At 50.7% G+C, this 20,629-nt stretch overlaps 1 protein-coding gene across 4 annotated transcripts in view; it reads right to left on the bottom strand.

The window, feature by feature from the left end:
• Positions 1–20,629, bottom strand: part of tpra1 (transmembrane protein, adipocyte asscociated 1) — a 104,403-nt gene that overhangs the window by 78,682 nt on the left and 5,092 nt on the right. For 2 of the 4 annotated variants that reach the window (XM_048548110.2, XM_048548109.2), the window contains exon 1: positions 455–655. The exons of 1 other annotated variant lie outside the window; for it this stretch is intronic. The gene's annotated coding sequence lies outside the window, so the exon portion shown is untranslated. Of the gene's footprint in view, positions 1–454; positions 656–20,629 lie in introns of those variants that run through there. One more of the 4 variants, XM_048548111.2, reaches the window with a different exon arrangement.

Below are 20,629 nucleotides of genomic sequence, written 5' to 3'. Positions count from 1 at the left end.
TAATGGTCACAAAGTTATTGGTATTAATGGACTGCACAGCAGAATCTCACATTACCCACCTTCGTCGATCCACCTTTAAGCAAGACTAAACACATAACCGGCAATGCAAAAAGCGGATCCCTCCCCCCTGCTTTGTTGTCTAACATTAACCTTCGAGAGCCGCTGGATTTGATGTGCCCGTTTCTGTTTTGCTTTCAATTTAGCTTCTAGGCCAAAGTCTCCTTTCTCAACCTAAATGTCGGTACTTTCTTTCCGAAACAAAAAGCTTTCAGAACTGGGTTGGGGACAAGTATTAATTTATCGCTGTTTTAATAAGAAGATCCACTTAATGGAATCTCTGCATAGGAAAGAGGGAGTCCCAGTTCAAATAGATACAATGTAACACAGACATTAGCAACTAAACGATGTGTCTATTTCAATGCAATACAACATAGACAGACTGATCACTACTTACAGATCGCAATGTTTTCCACGAGGTATTAAAATGGATTTAGCAGATCGCTTCCATACCTCAAGACGAACATATCTCTTGCCTGACTGACTGTCTCTTTCTCTCTACGGCAGCTTTATGGATTTGTACGGGGTCAGCAAATCACCTGACTGCAGTCTCTTTTCACACAGACTCAGCACAGGAGCAGTTTCCTGCTGGACAGGCCCTTCCGCACCCAACCCCCATCCAAACTTTTGGCACTGTCTCCAAAATGCACAACAATATCGCCGACGAACCGGTCAAGGAAATAAGACAGAATAACTCGCTGAATTATACAACACAAAAGGATGTCGTTCAGCCCGTCGTTCTAATACTAACTCTTCCGATGAGCGATATAGTTTCATTCTCACCCGTTGCCTCCCATTCACACGTGGCTTCAGTTTTGTTCCTTTACAAATAAATGCATGTTAAAAATAAACAGGATCGTTAGCTCAATTTGCAAGTTGATTAGTTTGCGATACAGATTAACATCAACAGTGTGGGTTCATTTCTTGCACTACCCGAAGTTACCACGAAGAACTCTCTTCAACCCAGGTGACATTCAGGTTAAACTGTGATGATTTTACCCTGTAATATTAATGAAACATACATAACGCAATTTGCAGTACCTCAAAGTATCTGAATACGCTTGATAGTAAATTATTTCTTCAGCAGTCCTTCTTCATACATAGGAAAACCAGCAGCCAATTTCAGCATAGCAAGCTCCATGAAATGATAACTAATTAAGTGTTGGTGATGTTGGCCCAGGATACCGTGGAGAACGCCCCTGTTCTTCGTCAAACGAGCATCATGGGTTTTCTTGTACCCACTCATGACAGGACACACATATCAACTGAACACCTCATTTAGAACACTTCCTTATCCCCAGGGGAGAAAAATGAGCTGAAAGTAATGGCGGTGGAAGGAGGCACATGTGGAGCATTAACACTGACATAGATCAAATGAGCCAAATGACTTGTTTTTAGATAAATATGTGCATAACAATGTCAGCAGTCTAAGGGTTAATCATCACCAATTAATCAATGTTTTGAATACCATAATACTTTAGTGGGTCATAGGTGAATGTGACTAAATTTGCGTGACTCATGGATAGTGTAAATAAAAATATACTTCAAAAAGAGCGCTTTGGAAAGGGAAGTTTATATAACCATGAGCCCACACATTGATGCTAGAATGCATCATTGTAATATTAAGAAGTGCAAATCACCAAAATTAATATTGATTTTCTTGTTGCTATTTTCTACCTATACTACTTATGCCTGATAATAAAGCCATTTAATTTGTAACTGTGGGGACAATAACAGCATCTGTCAAAGTCTTTAGCAATAGACACTCTCTTACTCAAATTTGGGGAATTAGCAATTTTAAAAGCAGTTTTTTGATCTTCTCAACTTCATTTTGTCTAATATCGCTCATATCGCTAATATTCAAAACTGCAATTTTTTTTAATGGGATGGTAAATACCCATATTTATTGCCCATCCCTAAATGCCCTTGAACTGAATGGCTTGTTGGGCCATGTCAGAGGCCAGTTAAGAGTCAACTGTGGGTCTGGAGTCACAAGGAGGCTCGATCAGGCAGGCTTCATTCACAGAGATCATTACTGAAACAAGTGTTATCTCAGGTTCTCCAGCATCAGCAGTTCCTACTATTTCATTACTGTACCAGACAGGTTTTTATAAAATGGACAACAGAATCATAGAATGATAGAATCACAACAGTGTAGAAAAAGGCCATTCTGCCTCACAAGACCAAACCGAATCTCCAAAGAGCATTCCACCCTATCCCTGTAACCCTACATATCCCATGACTAATACACCTAATTTATACATCTCTGGACAGTACAAGCAATTCAGCATGGCCACTTCACCCAACCTGAACCTCTTTGGACTGTGGGAGGAAACCAGAACACCAGAGGAAACCTACGCAGACACAGGGAGAATGTGCAAACTTCATAGAGGTCAGAATCGTTGAAATGGAGAATGAGAATTATGAGTTGCAGAGGGGTTTAGATGTTCTAGTACATGAATCACAAAATGTCAGCATGCAGATATGGTACATTAACCAAGAATGCTAAGAGGATGCCAACTTGTGGAATTCATTGCCACGGAGTGCAGTGGAGGCCGGGACGTTGGATGCCTTCAAGGCAGAAATTGATAAATTCTTGATCTCACAAGGAATCAAGCACTACAGGGAGAGTGCAGGGAAGTGGAGTTGAAATGCCTATCAGCCATGATTTAAATGGCGGAGTGGGCTCGATGGGCCAAATGGCCTTACTTCCACTCCTATGTCTTATGGTCTTAACTTTTATTACAATTGAACAAAGAAGTAAGACTAGTATGTTTCAGTTGTATAGACATTGCTGAAATCAAATATGATGGGCAGTTTTGGTCTCTTTAGTTATGGAGTTGGATTAAAGGAGGGTTACTAGATTGATACCTCATTGGTTGTTTTATGCGGATAGAAGGGATAGATTTGTTTCCCTGGAGTTTGGAAAGCTGAGAGCGATTGACTTGATTGAAGTGAATAAGATCCTCAATGGTCATGACAAGGTAACCGTAGAAAAGATGTTTTCTCTTGTGGGTGTGTCCAGAAAGAGAAGACACTGTCTTACAATGAGGGGTCCCTGTTTTAGGAGTTTCTTTGTTCCTCTTGGAAGGTTGTGAAGACAATGAAGATGAGATCATTGAATATTTTAAGATGGGGTTGGACAGATTCTTGTTATGTAATGGAATCAAATGTTATTGATGGTAGAGTACAAATATGGAATTCAAAACATAAACGAATCTGCCATGATCGGATTGAATGACAGAGCAGGCTCAAGGAGCCAAATGGTCTACTTTCACTCCTGTTTCATATATTTATAAAAGACCATCCTTCTCTTCCAGATTTATGAATTGAATTTAAATTCCACTAGCTGTCAATATGTCCTCAGAGGATCAGCCAGGTCTCTGCATTACACATCCAATGTCATTACTACAAAGCCACCAACTTTTCTTGAGTACAGAAAGTATTTCAAAGGGAAAGTGTAGCATACTATCTTATACAAATGTTAACAGGAGATCATTAATGTTATCTTGCTAATGTCTTTCAGACTGGAGATATAACCTCAAACCTTTAATTTAAAACAGCATTTAAAAATGAGCTAGAATAGGCCACACAGCCTCTTGATCCTGCTCTGCCACTCTCTGTAAGAACATGATTGGTTTGGCTCTAATTTTCGTCTCTAATTTTCTAACCATCTCAGACCAGAATATGTCGATGATTATCAGCAGCCATCTGAATTTTTTTAAATCAACTTGTTCAGATATATTATGGCATATCTGGGTCAGATGGGACTTGAATCCAGGCCTACAACTCCAACACTAGAACTGCACCACAGTAGCCCAGCCCACTGGATTGAGCATTTTTAATCACCCTCTTCAGTCATGTTATTACGCACGCCTGAGGCAGGTGTGATTTGGACATGGACCTTCTGTCCCAGAGATAGGGACACTACCACTGCACTATAATAGCTCCAGCCCTCTGGATTCTGGGATTCCAAAGAGTCGCAACATCTGTTCATGTTTCCGCATCCCTTAATACCCTGTTACATTACTGACTGGGAAAGTATTTAAGGGTCAAAAGCTGTTTGTGTTTGAAGCTAAACACTGTCCAGGTACAGATAATCAAATGGTGGGATAATTCAGAGTTACTTCTCAATTGCTTCTGTTAAGATTACAGAGAGATGTGATTGTTGTAATAGATATTATCCTGCTGGAGAAGATGGGTACACAAGCCACGTGTTCCAATCGTTACAGAGAGCTGGTCTCAGTGTTCATTCTGACCAAAGGATTAGTTGAGCTTGTGAAAGTCTATTGAATCTTCTATGTGTTCATTAACACCACTGTGTGTCAAGCAAGAAACTGGAGACATTTGAGAACTTGTGGCAATACTAGCAGCAAACAACAGGCAGTAAGATACAAGTCCCACCCTTGGTGGAGGTGATTGGGTAATGTTCCCATCAACCGCACTAGGAGACTACACAATGTAAGCAATCAGAAGTGATTTTATGCACATAAATTGTAGAGGTCTTGTGGACCTCCCTGGACTTGGAGGCTAGGTTCAAATAACACCTGCTCCAGAGGTATGTAAAATCATCCTTTAACAGATTGATTAGAAAATATCTGCAAGTAATTTGTGGAGAGCAATCCACCCTGCGAGTCTTCCATTAAGTTTCATTTTACCTTCAATCACAAGCGCGTTAACCTTTGCAATTTTGGTGATCCTATGCTTATTCACATGGTCTCCCTTTATCTTTCTCACTCTTTATGACTCTCACCATTTCTGATGGATATGTCTCTTAGTCTTTTCCATTTCTCTGTCTCCTTTCTGTAAAATTCGCAAATGTTCCACTGTAAGGAAATCTACTAGACTTTGTAATCTAGTTCGAGTTGCTAATGAGTTAATAAAGTGAAATTGTGGTCGAGGCATAATTTTACATTTTCATTCATTTACTTAATTGTAAGTAGGTGGCAGATTCCAAGGCGGATTTTAATCATCATTGCACTTTATATAGTAATAGGAGAAGGTCAGCCAGCCCCTCAAAACTGTCTTGCCATTTAATTAGCTCATGACCACTTCTCTGCCAGTTCTGCATGTCTCATATAGCTAGCAAAAAATTCTTTGGATTCATGTTATTCAGGGTGTCTTAATGCAGGGCAACACAAAAGCAAACTAGTTACAGCATCTTATACTGAAGCATACATAGGCTACATTCCAAAATATTTCACATATTCATTATGTACATTTTAATACCAGGATTTTTATTTAAAAAGTTCTTGTTATTCATCCCTACATCAAACAGCTACTCAAGTGTGCTACATGATTTTCAATCTTAATAGAAACTTAAAAGGAATACAATAACATTTTAATTATCCAATGACTTTGTTGAACAGCAACACTAACTGTTACTAAGTAATAAACTGACTCATAAAATTGTGCAGAAATTTTAAAAAGTATGTATTATTCACACATACGTGACCGAATTGCTCAGCACAAGCTGGAAAGATAGCATCTCCTCTTCCAATTGGGAATTATGCAGCCTTCAGGACTCAAAATCAAGTCCAACATTTTGAACCTTAACACCTTGTTTCATGCCTTTTCCCCCTCCCACACCCAGGTTCAGTCATGACACAGTCTTCTTTCAGCACAGCCAATCCATTTTTACGTACTTACGGTCCCCATTATCAGCTTTCCTTCTTCCCTGGCTTACTATTAACCATCCCTTTGTATTCCTAACTTTTTCTTTGGGCTTCATCTCCAGCTATCCGCTTACTCCCTTCTCTATAACCCCCTGTCATCAGTATAAATACCACATTTTACCTAGCTACTATCAGTTCTGTAGAAGGTTCACTGGGCTCAAAATATTAACTCTGTTTTCTCAACACAGATGCTGCCTGATCTGATGAAGTTCTCCAGCGATTTCGGTGTTTGTTTCAGATCTCCAGCATTTACAATTCTTTGTTGTATTTTAGGTGTGCAGTCTAGATGTTATGAAGCAACTGAATCCAGGCATACAGCAAGCAATTTGTTTGAAGTTTTCCATTACACCGTGTTTGTTTTGATTTGATTTTCTTTTTCCAGTCAAACCCTGCTACGTCTTTGGCCTGATCAGCTCCTGATCTTCCACTGATTGAACTTATCAACTTGGTGTTGCCAGGGTTGGAGGGTTTGAGCGAGAGGGAGAGGCTGAATAGACTGGGGCTATTTTCCCTGGACCATCAGAGGCTAAGGGGTGGCCTTGTAGAGATTTTTTAAATCATGAGGAGCATGGATACAGTGAATAGTCAAGATATTTTTCCCAGGTTAGGGGAATCCAAAACTAGAAGGCATAGAATTAAGGTGAGGAGAAAAGGATTTAAGAGGAAAAGGCAATATTTTCACACAGAGGATGGTGTGTGTATGGATGAGCTGCCAGAGGAAATGATGGAGGCTGGTACAATTACAACATTTAAAAGGCTTCTGGATGGATACATGAATGGGAAGCGTTTGTTGAGGGATGGGCCAAATGCTAGCAAATAGGACTAGATTAATTTGGGATAGCTGGTCGGCATGGACAAGTTGAACTGAAAAGTCTGTTTCTGTCCTGTACAACACTCTGGCTCTATCACTGAGGAATCGGCAATAAACCCAAACAAACAGACAAAACGGGCTCAGAAACCATAACCACTCTCCCTTACATCAAAGACATTTCCAAAATGACTGCCAGACTACTCGGACCTCTTGGCATCAGGGTAGCCCACAAACCCACCGACACACTAAAACAGCAGCTAATGAACTTAAAAGACCCTATACAGACAACAAACAAAACAAACGTCATCTACAAAATACCTTGCAAGAACTGTGACAAACACTACATTGGACAAACTGGCAGAAAGCTAGCCACCAGGATACATGAACATCAACTAGCCACAAAACGACATGACCCACTAACACTCGTATCCTTACATAGAGATGAGGAAGGACACCACTTTGATTGGGACAACACATCCATCCCAGGACAAGCCAAACAGAGACACGCACGAGAATTCCTAGAAGCATGGCATTCCAACCAGAACGCCATCAACAAGCACATTGGCTCCAAATCAATCTACCATCCCCTGAGAAAAAGAACAGGAAATGACATCATCAACACAGGAAATGACATCACCAACCCAAGGAAACCTAACCAGATAAATAGAAAGCGGGACATAACACCAGTGCTTCGTCGGAGGCTCACTGATGACGTTACCTAGAATGGTGATGAAACATCTGGGGACAAACCTTACAGCTCAGTGAACCAGCTTACATCTCAAACACAATAAAGACCCACTCTCTTGTGGACTGAGAGGACGAGAGTGCTGTCTTGGAGGTGAAAGGAGGACGTCGGGTTGGCTGTGCACCCTTGCGACCAGTGGATCTTAATGCTGGCTTCGGCCTAACGCTGGTTCAGGGGAGCAGCCAACCTGCAACGATGGCTGCGGCAAGTGCTTGTGCCCCAGGTCAGGGGGTCCGGAACACCATCCGTGTTTCTGTAAAGAAGGTGGATGAAGGTGCACCTGTGGACCGCACCTTCTTCGTGAAGAGGGTCCTGTTGGACTGTTGTGAGTTTGCTGCTGCGGACATTTACTGCCTGCAGGATTTCCCCGGAGGGGGTTTTTACGATGTGACCTTCCGGAGTGCCAAGCTTTGCGAGCGCTTCCTGGAGGTTTTCAAGGAGAAAGGAGGTGAGGGCCCCATCTCTGTATTGACCGCTGTCCCACTGTTTGTGATGCCAGCACAGAGGAGCCGTATGGTGACTGTACATATGTACAACCCACATGTGCCAGCAGTTGATGTCCTGACCTTCCTCGGAAGGTATGTGAAGGTGGAAGGGGACCTAACTGACATCATGGACCCCTTTGGCATCTGGACGAGTAAGAGGCAGGTCAAGGTGACGCTGAGGATGGGCGCAGACGGGAATGTCGCACACCCACCGTCCAGCTTCGCGATCGGCGGGAGCAGGGGCTACCTGACCTATGCAGGGCAACCTAAAATCTGCCATGCCTGTGGTAGGTCAGGTCACATGGCGGCCGACTGCAAAGCCACCATCTGCAGGGAGGAGGGACACCTTGCAAAGGATTGCCCACGAGAGAGAAGCTGCAACCTTTGCGGGGAAGCGGGCCACTTCTATAGGGCATGCCCGCGGCGGGGTACCACCTACGCCCAGGTCGCCGGCAGGGGAAATGTGGGGCCAGCCCCCCCGGAGGAGAGGAAGGCACCAGGGCCCAGCAAGGACCCCACTAATGTGCAGGAGGGCCAGGCCGTGCAGGAGGTCCCAGCCCTGCAGGATGGGCCCGAGGCCAGCAAAGCACCCCTGCAGGCTCCGATTCCCCCCCGACAACCCGGAGCCAATGGAGGCGGCGGCAGGCAACCCAGGGGAGTGGACTACAGTCCGGAAAGCGAGGAGGAAGGTGCGTCGACGGGCCCAGGAACCGCAACAATCAGGAGGGAAGAGACAGCTACAGGGGGGCTATAAGAGCTCCTCTGACGAGGAGGATTCGGAGAGGGCCCACCCGAAGCAGAAGTTAAAGGTCTCGAGGGGGAAGGAAAGCAGCACCCCGCTTCCAGGTGATGGGAGGCGTCCTGAGGCTCACTCCGACACCCAGTCAAGTGCCGCTGGAGCACTGGAGGGCCCCCCAGAACTTCCAGGCGGGAAGGAGGAAACAGCACGTCCCCAGCCTGATCCGGAGCCGGACCCTCCTGCCTCCGCACCCCTGGCGAGGGGATGCCACCCGGAAGGCAGCACAGACGGTTTCCTGAGCCCAGAGAGCGTCCAGCAGTTAGCCCGGGCAATGGGCATGAAGGGACAGATGGAGGGGCTGGACCTTGGACCTGGGGAGGGTACTGCGGTCACTGCCCACAATGGGGGTACGAATTGCGAGCATTAATGTGCGCAGCGTCAAGTCAACCGCGAGATGTGTGTCCACGTTGGCCTACCTGACCACCATCAAGGCGGACCTCCTGTTTCTGCAGGAGTGCGGGATACCGCACCTCGGCAGGTACGGGAAATGGTCCGGCGCCTGGACCTGTGGGCCTTCGATCTGGTCGGGGGGTAACAACTGTCGCTCCTCGGGCCTGGCTATTCTGCTGCAGGGGCACAACTTCACCATCTCTCAAGTTCAGGAGGTGGTGGGGGGGCGCCTCCTAGTGGCTGACATCTCCTACAGGAATGCTCCCCTGAGGCTGATCAACGTGTACGCCCCAGTGGTACGGAGTGAGCGGTTGGACGTCCTGCAGCGGCTTCCACCCCTGCTGGCTACGTCCAGGCCGGTCATCCTAGGTGGAGACTTCAACTGCATCATTGATGCAGATGGAAGATCCGGCGTGGGGACAGCGGGTGGGGGGATTCAATTGGACGTCACGTCCAGATTCCTGATGGGCACGGTGAAGGACGCCAAGCTGCTCGACGTCTTCAGCACCCCTGCAGACGGAGCGCAGCAGAGGTACACCTGGTCGCGGCCAGACGGGTCTATCCGCTCAAGGATAGACTTCCTGTTTGTGTCACGGACGTTCTCGGTCAGATCCACTGGTGTCGAGCCGGTGTTCTTCTCTGACCACTGCCTCCTGTTGGCCGACTGTCACTTACAGGACGACCAGCCGGCCGGCAAGGGGACGTGGAAGCTCAACACGACTCTGTTGACCCCAGAGAACGTCGAGGAGCTTAAGAGGGAGTACACTGGTTGGAGAACCGTGAAACCCCTCTTTGAGTCTCCAGGCGACTGGTGGGAGACGGTGAAGGAGAACATCAAGAGGTTCTTTGTCCTCAAGGGTGTTCAGAAGGCAAGAGAGAGGCGGGGAAAGCTGTCGCGGCTCCAGAAAAGGGTGCAGAACCTGCTCCTTCTGCAGTTGATGGGGGTCGATGTCACGGAGGACCTCCGCGAGGTGAGGGGCCAGCAAGCCTCGCTCTTCGCCGCGGAGGCCTCCAGGATAATCTTCCGGTCCAGGGTCCGCTCTGTGGAGCAGGACGAGACGTGCTCGCGTTTCTTCTTTCAGAAGGTGCACAAAGAGAGCTCTGTGCTTAGCCGGCTGAAGGAGGACGACGGCTCGGTGACGTCGTCTCGGCCCGACGTTTTGAGGATCAGCAGATCCTTCTATGCCGGACTGTACGACACGAAGCCCACGGACAGCATGGCCTCCGAGTCGTTCCTGTCGTCTATCACGGAGGTCTTAGATGACGGCACGAGGGAGTGGCTGGACCGGCCGATATCCCTGGACGAGCTGGCCAGAGCCCTCAAGTCCTTGCAGAGGAATAGGACTCCCGGAAGTGATGGCTTACCGGTCGAGCTGTATTCTGCTCTGTGGGGCCTGGTCGGCCAGGACCTGCTGGAGGTGTACGATAGTGCGCTTCGGGCAGGGGAAATGTGCAAGTCCATGAGGAAGGGCATCATCACCCTCATTTACAAGAGGAAGGGGGAGAGGGAAGAAATTAAGAATTGGCGTCCCATTTCACTTTTGAACGTGGACTACAAAATCCTGGCCAAGGTCATTGCCAACCGGGTCAGGTCTGTCCTGGAGTCGGTGATTCACCCTGACCAAACCTGTGCTGTGCCGGGCAGGAAGATCGCTGAGAGCCTCGCGCTCATCAGGGATACGATCGCCTACGTACAGGACAGGCGGGTGGACACCTGCCTCGTCAGCCTGGACCAGGAGAAGGCCTTCGACCGGGTCTCTCATGCTTACATGAGGGACGTCCTCTCCAAATTGGGGTTCGGGGAGGGCATCCGCAATTGGATCCGGCTGCTCTACGCCAACATCGTTAGCGCAGTCTCGATCAACGGGTGGGAATCACAGTTTTCCTGTTAGCTCTGGAGTCAGGCAGGGCTGCCCGCTCTCTCCTGCCTTGTTCGTGTGCTGTGTGGAGCCCTTCGCCGCTTCCATCAGGAAGGACGTGAGCCTGAAGGGCGTGACTATCCCAGGCAGCGGAGGCCTTCAGGTCAAGACCTCCCTGTACATGGATGATGTCGCCGTCTTCTGCACCGATCGTCGGTCGGTGAGTAGGCTGTTGGACATCTGTGGCCAGTTTGAACTGGCCTCGGGTGCCAAAGTCAATAGGGGTAAGAGCGAGGTCATGTTCTTCGGGAACTGGGACGACCGCTCCTTCATCCCCTTCACCGTCAGGACAGACTACCTGAAGGTGCTGGGTGTTTGGTTTGGTGGAGCTGGGGCATGCACTAAGACTTGGGAGGAGCGTATCTCCAAATTTCAGCAGAAGCTGGGCAGGTGGACGCTCCGGTCCCTCTCCATCGCGGGTAAGAACCTGGTTGTCAGGTGCGAGGGGCTTTCGGTACTGTTGTATGTGGCACAGGCCTGGCCTATTACCTGGACCTGCGCCGCTGCGGTCACCCGGGCCATCTCCCACTTCATTTGGGGGTCGAGGATGGACCGGGTCCGCAGAGATACCATGTACAAAGACCTGGGAAATGGGGGAAAGGGCGTACCGAACGCCACCCTCGCCCTGACGGCTACCTTTGTGTGTGGCTGCATCAAGCTGTGCGTAGATCCTCAGTACGCAAACACCAAGTGTCACTACTTACTGAGGTTCTACCTGTCCCCGGTGTTGCGAAGGATGGGCCTGGCCTCGTTGCCGCGGAACGCTCCGAGTAGTTGGACCGTTCCGTACCACCTGTCCTTCGTGGAGAAATTTTTGAAAGGAAACACCTTTGACCACAAGGCCGTCAGGCAGTGGTCAGCACGTAGTATCCTCAGGACCCTTCGGGAAAAGGAGAGGGTGGATCCCGTCGTGTGGTTCCCCATGCAGACTGCCGAAGTCGTTTGGCAGAATGCCTCATCGCCAGAACTTTCAAACAAGCACAAGGACATTGCTTGGCTGGCGGTGAGAGGGGCTCTGCCAGTGAGATCCTTTATGCATGCCCGGAATCTCTGCACCACCGCACGCTGCCCTCGAGGTGGCTGCGGGGGGGACGAGACTGTCGATCACCTCCTTCTGGAGTGTGCCTATGCGCAGGAGGTCTGGAGGGGGATGCAGTGGTATTTGTCGAGGTTCGTCCCGAGCAGCTCCGTGACGCGGGACTCCGTGCTCTACGGGCTGTTTCCGGGGACGCACACCGAGACCAACATCAACTGCGCCTGGAGGACCATCAATGCGGTGAAAGACGCTCTTTGGTCTTCTCGCAACTTGCTGGTCTGCCAGCTGAAAGAACTGACCCCGACCGAGTGTTGCAGACTGGCGCACTCCAAGGTCCAGGGCTACGTGCTGAGGGACGCGCTAAAGCTTGGGGCAGCCGCCGCCAAGGCGCGGTGGGGAAAGACCACCGTATGAGCCCCCTCGTCCAGAAAAGGGAAAAGAATCCTATCTGGTAACTGGGCCCAGCTGGCGCCTTCCCCAACTGGTCAGGGGGCCAACTGGGACTGTGCGGGGTGACGACTGCCGGGGCGGCTTCTTGCTTTGTTTTTTTTTCTCTGTTTTTGTTTTTTTTTTCCTTTAGTTGGTGTACGTACCCCCGGGTAACCTGGAGTGGCTTGCATGACTGGGTAGGTGTATAAATGTTTTATTTTTTGTACATTCTATGAATAAAGTATATTTTTTCAAATAAAAAAAAAAGTAACAAAACATTTGGGAACAAACCGGCAAGCTCAGTGAACTAGCTTACATCTCAAACACAATAAAGACCCACTCTCTTGTGGACCGAGAGGAGGAGAGTGCTGTCTTGGAGGTGAAAGGACGACGTTGGGTTGGCTGCGCACCCTTGCAACCAGTGGATCTTAATGCTGGCTTCGGCCTAACGCTGGTTCAGGGGAGCAGCCAACCTGCAATGATGGCTGCGGCAAGTGCTTGTGCCCCAGGTCAGGGGGTCCGGAACACCATCCGTGTTTCTGTAAAGAAGGTGGATGAAGGTGCACCTGTGGACCGCACCTTCGTGAAGAGGGTCCTGTTGGACTGTTGTGGGTTTGCTGCTGCGGACATTTACTGCCTGCAGGATTTCCCCGGAGGAGGGTTTTACGACGTGACCTTCAGGAGTGCCAAGCTTTGCGAGTGCTTCCTGGAGGTTTTCAAGGAGAAAGGAGGTGAGGGCCCCCTCTCTGTATTGACTGCTGTCCCGCTGTTTGTGATGCCAGCGCAGAGGAGCCACATGGTGACTGTACACATGTACAACCCGCATGTGCCAGCAGTTGATGTCCTGACCTTCCTGGGAAGGTATGTGAAGGTGGAAGGGGACCTAACTGACATCATGGGCCCCTTTGGCATCTGGACCAGTAAGAGGCAGGTCAAGGTGATGCTGAGGATGGGCGCGGACGGGAATGTCGTACACCCACCGTCCAGCTTCGCGATCGGCGGGAGCAAGGGCTACCTAACCTATGCAGGGCAACCGAAAGTCTGCCATGCCTGTGGTAGGTCAGGTCACGTGGCGGCCGACTGCAAAGCCACCATCTGCAGGGAAGAGGGACACCTTGCAAAGGATTGCCCACAAGAGAAAAGCTGCAGCCTTTGCGGGGAAGCGGGCCACCTCTATAGGGCATGCCCGCAGCGGGGGACCACCTACGCCCAGGTCGCCAGCAGGGGCAATGTGGGCCAGCGCCCCCAAAGGAGAGGAAGGCACCAGGGCCCAGCAGGGACCCCACTAATGAGCAGGAGGTCCCAGCCCTGCAGGATGGGCCCGAGGCCAGCAAAGCACCCCTGCAGGCTCCGCTCCCCCCCCCCCCCCCCACAACCCGGAGTTGATGGAGGCGGCGACGGGCAACCCAGGGGAGTGGACAACAGTCCGGAAAGCAAGGAGGAAGGTGCGTCGACGGGCCCAGGAGCCGCAACCATCAGGCGGGAAGAGGCAGCTACAGGGGGGCTATAAAAGCCCCTCTGACGAGGGGGATTCGGAGACGGCCCGCCCGAAGCAGAAGTTAAAGATCTTGAGGGAGAAGGAAAGCAGCACCCCGCTTCCAGGTGACGGGAGGCGTCCTGAGGCTCCCTCCGACACCCTGTCAAGTGCCGCTGGGGCACTGGAGGGCACCCCCGGAACTCCCAGGCGGGAAGGAGGAAACAGCGCGTCCCCAGCCTGACCCAGAGCCGGACTCTCCTGCCTCCGCACCCCTGACGGGGGGATGCCACCCGGAAGGCAGCACGGGTGGTTTCCTGAGCCCGGAGAGCGTCCAGCAGTTAGCCCGGGCAATGGGCATGAAGGGACAGATGGAAGGGCTGGACCTTGGACTTGGACTTGGGGAGGGTACTGCAGTCACTGCCCGCAATGGGGGTACGAGTTGCGAGCATTAATGTGCGCGGTGTCAAGTCCACCGCAAGATGTGTATCCACGTTGGCCTACCTGACCACCATCAAGGCGGACCTCCTGTTTCTGCAGGAGTGCGGGATACTGCACCTCGGCAGGTACGGGAAATGATCCGGCACCTGGACCTGTGGGCCTTCGATCTGGTCGGGGGTTAACGACTGTCGCTCCTCGGGCCTGGCTATTCTGCTGCGGGGGCACAACTTCACCATCTCTCAAGTTCAGGAGGTGGTGGGGGGGCGCCTCCTAGTGGCTGACGTCACCTACAGGAATGCTCCCCTGAGGCTGATCAACGTGTACGCCCCAGCGGTACGGAATGAGCGGTTGGCCGTCCTGCAGCGGCTTCCACCCCTGCTGGCTACGTCCAGGCCGGTCATCCTAGGCGGAGACTTCAACTGCATCATCGATGCAGTTGAAAGATCCGGCGTGGGGACAGCGGGTGGGGGGTGCCAACTGGACGTCACGTCCAGATTCCTGATGGGCACGGTAAAGGACGCCAAGCTGCTCGCCGTCTTCAGCACCCCTGCAGACGGAGCGCAGCGGAGGCACACCTGGTCGTGGCCAGACGGATCTATCCGCTCAAGGATAGACTTCCTGTTTGTGTCACGGGCGTTCTCGGTCAGGTCCACCGGCATCGAGCCGGTGTTCTTCTCTGACCACTGCCTCCTGCTGGCCGACTTGTCACTTACAGGACGACCAGCCGGCCGGCAAGGGGACGTGGAAGCTCAACACAACTCTGTTGACCCCAGAGAACGTCGAGGAGCTTAAGAGGGAGTATGCCGGTTTGAGAACCGTGAAACCCCTCTTTGAGTCTCTGGGCTACTGGTGGGAGACAGTGAAGGAGAACATCAAGAGGTTCTTTGTCCTCAAGGGTGTTCGGAAGGCGAGAGAGAGGCGGGGAAAACTGTTGCGACGCCAGAAAAGGGTGCCGAACCTGCTCCTTCTGCAGTTGATGGGGGTCACTGTCACGGAGGACCTCCGCGAGGTGAGGGGCCAGCAAGCCTCACTCTTCGCCGCGGAGGCCTCCAGGATAATCTTCTGGTCCAGGGTCCGCTCCGTGGAGCAGGACGAGACGTGCTCGCGTTTCTTCTTTCAGAAGGTGCACAGAGAGCTCTGGGCTTAGCCGGCTGAAGGAGGACGACGGCTCGGTGATGTCGTCTCGGCCCGACATTTTGAGGATCAGCAGATCCTTCTATGCCGGACTGTACGACACGAAGCCCACGGACAGCACGGCCTCTGAGTCATTCCTGTCGTCTATCACGGAGGTCTTAGACGACGGCACGAGGGAGTGGCTGGATCGGCCGATCCCTGGACGAGCTGACCAGAGCCCTCAAGTCCTTGGAGAGGAATAGGACTCCCGGAAGCGACGGCTTACCGGTGGAGCTGTATTCCGCTCTGTGGGACCTGGTCGGCCAGGACCTGTTGGAGGTGTACGATAGTGCGCTTTGGGCAGGGGAAATGTGCAAGTCCATGAGGAAGGGCATCATCACCCTCATTTACAAGAGGAAGGGGGAAAGGGAAGAAATTAAGAATTGGCGTCCCATTTCACTATTGAACGTGGACTACAAAATCCTGGCCAAGGTCATAGCCAACCGGGTCAGGTCTGTCCTGGAGTCAGTGATTCACCCTGACCAAACCTGTGCTGTGCCGGGCAGGAAGATCGCTGAGAGCCTCGTGCTCATCAGGGATACGATCGCCTACATACAGGACAGGTGGGTGGACACCTGCCTTGTCAGCCTGGACCAGGAGAAGGCCTTCGACAGGGTCTCTCATGCTTACATGAGGGACGTCCTCTCCAAATTGGGGTTCGGGGAGGGCATCTACAATTGGATCCGGCTGCTCTACGCCAACATTGTTAGCGCAGTCTCGATCAATGGGTGGGAATCGGACAGTTTTCCTGTCAGATCTGGAGTCAGGCAGGGCTGCCCGCTCTCTCCTGCCTTGTTCGTGTGCTGTGTGGAGCCCTTCGCCGCATCCATCAGGAAGGACATGAGCCTGAAGGGCGTGACTATCCCAGGCAGCCGAGGCCTTCAGGTCAAGACCTCCCTGTACGTGGACGATGTCGCCGTCTTCTGCACCGATCGTCGGTCGGTGAGAAGACTATTGGACATCTGCGGCCAGTTTGAACTGGCCTCGGGTGCCAAAGTCAATAGGGGTAAGAGCGAGGCCATGTTCTTTGGGAACTGGGACGACCGCTCCTTCATCCCCTTCACCGTCAGGACAGACTACCTGAAGGTGCTGGGTGTTTGGTTCGGTGGAGCTGGGGCATGCACTAAGACTTGAGAGGAGCGTATCACCAAATTGAAGCAGAAGCTGGGCAGGTGGATGCTCCAGACCCCGTCCATCGTGGGTAAGAACCTGGTTGTCAGGTGCAAGGGGCTTTCGGTACTGTTGTATGTGGCGCAGGCCTGGCCTATTCCCTAGACCTGCGCCGCTGCGGTCACCTGGACCATCTTCCACTTCATTTGGGGGTCAAGGATGGACCGGGTCCGCAGGGACACCATGTACAAAGACCTGGAAAATGGGGGAAAGGGCGTACTGAACGCCACCCTCGCCCTGACGGCTACCTTTGTGTGCGGCTGCATCAAGCTGTGCGTCAATCCTCAGTAAGCAAACACCAAGTGTCACTACTTACTGAGGTTCTACCTGTCCCCGGTATTGCGAAGGATGGGCCTGGCCTCGTTGCCGTGGAACACTCTGAGTAGTTGGACCGTTCCATACCACCTGTCCTTTGTGGAGAAATTTTTGAAAGGAAACACCTTTTGACCACAAGGCCGTCAGGCAGTGGTCAGCACATAGTATCCTCGAGACCCTTTGGGAAAGGGAGAGGGTGGATCCCGTCGTGTGGTTCCCCACGCAGACTGCCAAAGTCGTTTGGCAGAATGCCTCATCGCCAGAGCTTTCAAATAAGCACAAGGACATTGCTTGGCTGGCGGTGAGAGGGGCTCTGCCAGTGAGATCCTTTATGCATGCCCGGAATCTCTGCGTCACCGCACGCTGCCCTCGAGGTGGCTGCGGGGGGGACGAGACTGTCGATCACCTCCTTCTGGAGTGTGCCTATGCGCAGGAGGTCTGGAGGGGGATGCAGTGGTATTTGTCGAGGTTCATCCCGAGCAGCTCCGTGACGCGGGACTCCGTGCTCTACGGGCTGTTTCCCGGGACGCACACTGAGACCAACATCAACTGCGCCTGGAGGACCATCAATGCGGTGAAAGATGCTCTTTTGTCTGCCCGCAACTTGCTGGTCTGCCAGCTGAAAGAACTGACCCCGACCGAACGTTGCAGACTGGCGCACTCCAAGGTCCAGGACTACGTGCTGAGGGACGCGCTAAAGCTTGGGGCAGCCGCCGCCAAGGCGCAGTGGGGAAAGACCACCGTATGAAACCCCATGTCCAGAATGGAAAAAAGGGCCCTATCTGGTAACTGGGCCCAGCTGGCGCCTTCCCCAACTGGTCAGGGGGCCAACTGGGACTGTGCGGGGAGACGACTGTCGGGGTGTTTTCTTTGCTTTGGTTTTTTTTTCTTGGTTTGTTTTTTTTCCTTTAGTTGGTGTACGTACCCCCTGGGTAACCCGGAGCGGCTTGTATGACTGGGTAGGTGTATAAATATGTTTTATTTTTTGTACATCTTATGAATAAAGTATATTTTTTCAAATTAAAAAAAGGTGACGAAACGTCTGAAAACGAACCTTCCAGCTCAGCGAGCAAACTCACATCCAGAACCTCAACCTGAGCTACAAATCTTCTCAAAACTCATTAATTGCTTTTTCTCCTCTGACAAGAGCTAGACAATTGATAATCGGGACGATAAGAAGGTGAAAATGGGTTGGCTGTATTGAAAACAACCCATGTCATGACAGGACCTGGGGTGTGTGAGAGTGGATGATAGACATGGAAGAAGGTGTTCATGCTTTCCTGAAGTGGCATGGTGGCTCAGAGCGCCAGGGGCCCGGGTTCAATGCCAGCCTCAGGCAACCGTCTGTAGGGAGCTTGCACGTTCTCCCTGTGTCTGCATGGGTTTGCTCCACTCTCTCCCGTCACAGTCCAAAGATGTGTCAGTTAGGTGAATTGGCCATGCTAAATTGCCCAAAGTTCCACGAACGTGTAGGTTATGTGGATTAGCTATGACAAATGCAGGGTAAGATAGGGTCGGGTGGGGGGGGATGAGTCTGGGTGGGATGCCCTTCAGCGAGTGTGGACTTGTTGGGCTGAATGGCCTATTTCCACATTGTAGAGATTCTATGGAAGGCTGAACAAGTCTCCTGGTGGAAGATAATTATAAAGAAAGGCTTGATATCACTGGATCATAGGATGTTGAGAGGTGACCTGATAGGAGTTTATAAAATCATGAGGGATACAGATAGGGTTAATGATAGGTATCTTTACCCTTGGATGAGAGATTTCAAGACTAGGGGGCCTACATTTAAGGTGAGAGCAGAGAGAATTAAGAAAAGACATGAGGGTCACTTTTTTTTACACATCGGGTAGTTCACATTTTGAATGAATTTCCTGAGGAAGTGGTGGATGCAGGCACAGTTACATGTTAAAAAGCACTTAGTTAAGTTCATGAATAGGAGAGGTTTGGAGGAATGCAGGCCAGGAGCAGGCAGATGAGACTAATTTAGTTTCCGGATAGCAAGAAAGGCAGATGCTGGAGTCACAGACAACACAGTGCAGACTTGGAGGAACACAGCAGGGCAGGTAGCATCAGAGGTGCAGGAAAGTTGATGTTTTGGGCCTGGGCCCATTTTCAGAAATAGGGAGGAGGAAGGGAGCTGGGAAATAAATAGAAAGAGGAGTGGGGCTGGAGAAAGATAGGTGGGGCGGTGATAGGCAGTTAGGGGGTAGTGGGGATTGGTCAACAGGAAGGGTAGGGCGGATTGGTGGGGAAGAAAATGGATAGGTTATGTCAGGTCGAGGAGACTGGGATGAGAGGGAGGTTTGGATGTGGGATGAGGTTGGGGTGGGGTGTGGAGATTTTAAAACTGGTGAATTCTCTGTTAACCCAAATGGGCTGTAGGCTCCCGAGGTGGAATATGAGGTGTTGCTTCTTCTGTTTACATATGGCATCATTGTGGCACTGGAGGAGGCCCAGAACAGACATGTCATCAAGACAGTGGGAGGGGTGAGTTAAAACATTTGGTGACCGGAAGATGATGATGTTTGTTCCGTGCAGATGCTCCACGATATGGTCCTCGAGTCTGTACTCAGTCTCAGCGATGTCGAGGAGGCCACATCGGGAGCAACGGATACAATAGACCAGGTTGGAAGATGTATAGATAAACCCGTGTCTGATGTGAGAAGTTTGCTTTGGGCCTTGCAAGGAGGTGAGGGGGGAGTTGTAGGGGAAGGTGTAACACTTCCTGTGGTTGCAGGGAAAGATGCCAGGTGTGGTGGGCTTAGTAGAGAGTGTGGAGTGTGGAGCGTGGAGTGGACAAAGGTGTCCTGGAGTGAGCAGTCCCTACGACAGGCAGATAGGGGTGGGGAGGGAAATATCTCTTTAGTCGTGGAGTCGGATTGCAGGTGGCAGAAATAGAGGAGGTGTAGTCCAGGTAGCTGTGGGAGTCGGTGGACTTGAAATGGATGTCGGTGTTGAGGTGGTTACCAGAGATGGAGAATGAGAGGTTTTTTCCAGATAGCAACCATTGACTAGTAGAGTTCCACAGGCGTCTGTGTTGGGAATGCAACTTGACATGTTATACATTAATGATCTGGATAAAGAAACTGAGAGCATTGTTGCTAAGTTTGCAGATGATACAAAAGACATATAACGATGAAGATGTGGGGAGGCAGCAGAAGGACATGGGACATGCCAGGCAAGTGGGCAAAGAAGTGCAAGATGAAATACATTGTGGGAAAGTGAGAGGTTATGGACTTTAGTAGGCAGAATAGAGGTGCAGACTATTTTCTAAACAAGTAAAGGCTTCTGATATCTAAAGTACAAAGGGATTTGAGAAACCTAGTTCAGCAAAATCCCCAAGACCTGATTAAGTGTAATCCAGGACACTGTGGGAAGCTAGGGAAGATACTGCGTGGTCCATAGCAGACAGACTTGTATCATCGACAGCCATGGGTGAGATGCCAGAAGACTGGCGTTGCACCATTATTTAAGAAAGGCTGCAAGGAAAAACCAGGGAACTACAGGCCGGTGAGCCTTACTCAGTGGTGCGTAAGCTTTTGGATGGGATTCTGACAGACAGGATCTACATGCATTTGAAAGGCAAGGACTGATTAGAATGGTCAGCATATCTTTGTTTGAGGAAAATTGTGTCCCACCAACTTGATTGAGTTTTTTGAAGTGACGGTCAAGACGATAGAAGAAGGCAGAGCAGTATACGATATCCA

The sequence above is a fragment of the Stegostoma tigrinum genome, chromosome 11 (genome assembly GCF_030684315.1).
Source record: "Stegostoma tigrinum isolate sSteTig4 chromosome 11, sSteTig4.hap1, whole genome shotgun sequence".
NCBI classification, from domain to species: Eukaryota; Metazoa; Chordata; class Chondrichthyes; order Orectolobiformes; family Stegostomatidae; genus Stegostoma; species Stegostoma tigrinum.
The sequence above is the reverse complement of the archived record's forward strand: the minus strand, read 5'-3'. Positions and strand labels throughout refer to the sequence as shown.